Below are 2500 nucleotides of genomic sequence, written 5' to 3'. Positions count from 1 at the left end.
ATGCAAGATATAAGATGGAGTCCAGATCTGTGGTCTAGCTGCTTCGAGAGAAACTATTTATATCTGTGTGTGTGTGTGTGTGTGTGTGTGTGTGTGCTTTTCTCTATTGAGTGAGTCTCCTCCGTTAAGTCCTCTCTCACCTTCTGTCTTTCTCTCTATCTGTCTCTAGGGGGCGCCAGGGGAGCCTGGTCTATCTATCATTGGCCCACGAGGACCTCCTGTAAGTTCCTCCTCTAGTGCACTAACTCTAATCTAGTGCACTAACACTAATCTAGTGCACTAATCTAGTGCACTAACACTAATCTAGTGCACTAACACTAATCGCCAGATCTCCATCTTCCTCTTCATCTAACACTAATCGCCAGATCTTCATCTTCCTCCACATCTAACACTAATCGCCAGATCTTCATCTTCCTCTTCATCTAACACTAATCGCCAGATCTTCATCATCCTCCTCATCTAACACACCCTCGTCTGGCTAAACAGCCCTGTGCTCTTTTCCTTCAGCTAACAGCCACTCAGACCTCCGGACCCTCAGCGAATAACACCTCATCCCTCTTTCACTCTCTCTCTCTTACTCTCTCGCTCCCTCTGTCTGCCACACTCTCTCTGTTCCACTCATCACATGTGTGTGTGTGCGTGTGTGTGTGTGTGTCTGTCTGTGTTTGTGTGTTTCTTTTGCAGCATCTCTGTGACTGCGCCAGCATTAGATAACCTTGAATGGTTTCCAGGCTGGTTGAGTTCAAGAGTGTTTTTTAATTCGGTGATTGAAATCACATGATGAGCTTGCATAGCTGAGCTCAGCCTGGAACAAATACAGGCAGACAGCCTCTCATACACACACACACACACACACACACACACACACACACACACACACACACACACATATCCATTCAGTCATATTTACCAACATGCACTTAAACATAACCATTCACAGACATACTGACACACACACACACACACACACACACACACACACACACACACACACACACACACACACACACACACACACACACACACACACACACACACACACACACAGACACATACAGACAACAAAGACTTCTGCGCGCACTCCCCCTGCGTTGGATGTGATGGAGGCAGATTCTAATGAAGCTGCTTAAGGACGTGTGAGCAGACAAAGACTTGATTTGCCTACAATCAGTGTCTGTCCACACCATCCCACGAGCAGGCAAACTAGTGTGTGTGTGGTGTGTGTGTGTGGTGTGTGTGTGTGTGTGTGTGTGTGTGTGTGTAAGAGGGAGATACAGTGCTGGTTTGATTGCACAGCTGTTGTATCGGTAAATGGAGGAAGATGAAATACGGTGTGTGTGTGTGTGAGGAAGAGAGATGAAATGAGGCCTATAGCCACACTGGCACGTTATTTCATGATTTTTCTCATTTCTGTCCTCCATCTTTTTTTCTCTTCACTCTCAACTCCCATATCTCTTCATCTCTCTCTCTCTTCTCTCTCTCTCTCCCCTCTCTCTCTCTCATCTCTGTCCCTCTCCTCTCTCTCTCTCTCTCTCTCTCTCTCTCTTTTCTCCCTCTCTCTCTCTCTCTCCTCTCACTCTCTCTCTCTCTCTCTCTCCATCCCTCTCTCTTCTCTCCTCTCTCTCATCTCCACTCTCTCTCTCTCTCTCTCTCTCTCTCTCTCTGTCCCTCCTCTCTCTCTCTCTCGTCCCTCTCTCTCTCTCTCTCTCTCTGTCCCTCTCTCTCTCTCTCTGTCCCCTCTCTCTCTCCTCTCTCTCTCTCCTCACTCTCTCTCTCTCTCTCTCTCTCTCTCTCTCTCTCGGTCCCCTCTCTCTCTCTCTCTCTCATCTCCTCTCTAATTTATTTTGAAATGCCACTGAAAAGACAGAAGTCTAGCCTTTCCCTCTGCTTTTCAGAAGTGTAATTTCCTCTGTGATTAGGCCTGTGACAGGGGCTAGATGTGTGTGTGTGTGTGTGTGTGTGTGTGTGTGTGTTGTGTGTGTGTGTGTGTGTGTGTGGTGTGTGTGTGTGTGTGTGTGTGTGTGTGTGTGTGTGTTTGTGGTTTCCCCATGCGTCCCTGTGGGAAGGGCTCAGTCTGACGGCAGCCTGCAACAGAAGAGAGGAGAGGACGCACCATCTGGTTTCTCCATCACAGACACACCACACACACACACACACACACACAAACACACAAGCACACACACACACACACACACACACACACACACACACACACACAGCAGCAGCAAGTAGCACAGAGAGGTTCTCTATGTCCAGCCCAACCCACTATACTACTCCAGGACTCAATCAGAGCGGGCCTCAAGCAGTCGGACGCTTTGTATGAATAGCTTTTGTGTGTGTGTGTGTGTGTGTGTGTGGTGTGTGTGTGTGTATTTTCAACTTTGACAGTAATAAGCTACAACAGGTGATGGTTATTCACCATTCAAACAGACAGGGGGTTTGTCTGTAGTAGCAGGTGAGTGTGTGTGTGTGTGTGTGTGTGTGTGTCTGTGTGTGTGTG

General features: G+C 47.8%; 1 long non-coding RNA gene across 1 annotated transcript in view; it reads left to right on the top strand.

Annotated features, from left to right (window-relative positions):
* The window catches only part of LOC121685782, a 13949-nt gene extending 13728 nt beyond the window's left edge, over window positions 1–221 (top strand). The window contains exon 3 of the long non-coding RNA XR_006023443.1: window positions 170–221. This is a non-coding gene — a long non-coding RNA (uncharacterized LOC121685782). The remainder of the gene's footprint in view (window positions 1–169) is intronic.
* Window positions 222–2500: the final 2279 nt, after the last annotated feature.

This window comes from Alosa sapidissima, chromosome 16 (assembly GCF_018492685.1).
Source record: "Alosa sapidissima isolate fAloSap1 chromosome 16, fAloSap1.pri, whole genome shotgun sequence".
Taxonomy (NCBI): domain Eukaryota; kingdom Metazoa; phylum Chordata; class Actinopteri; order Clupeiformes; family Clupeidae; genus Alosa; species Alosa sapidissima.
The sequence above is the reverse complement of the archived record's forward strand: the minus strand, read 5'-3'. Positions and strand labels throughout refer to the sequence as shown.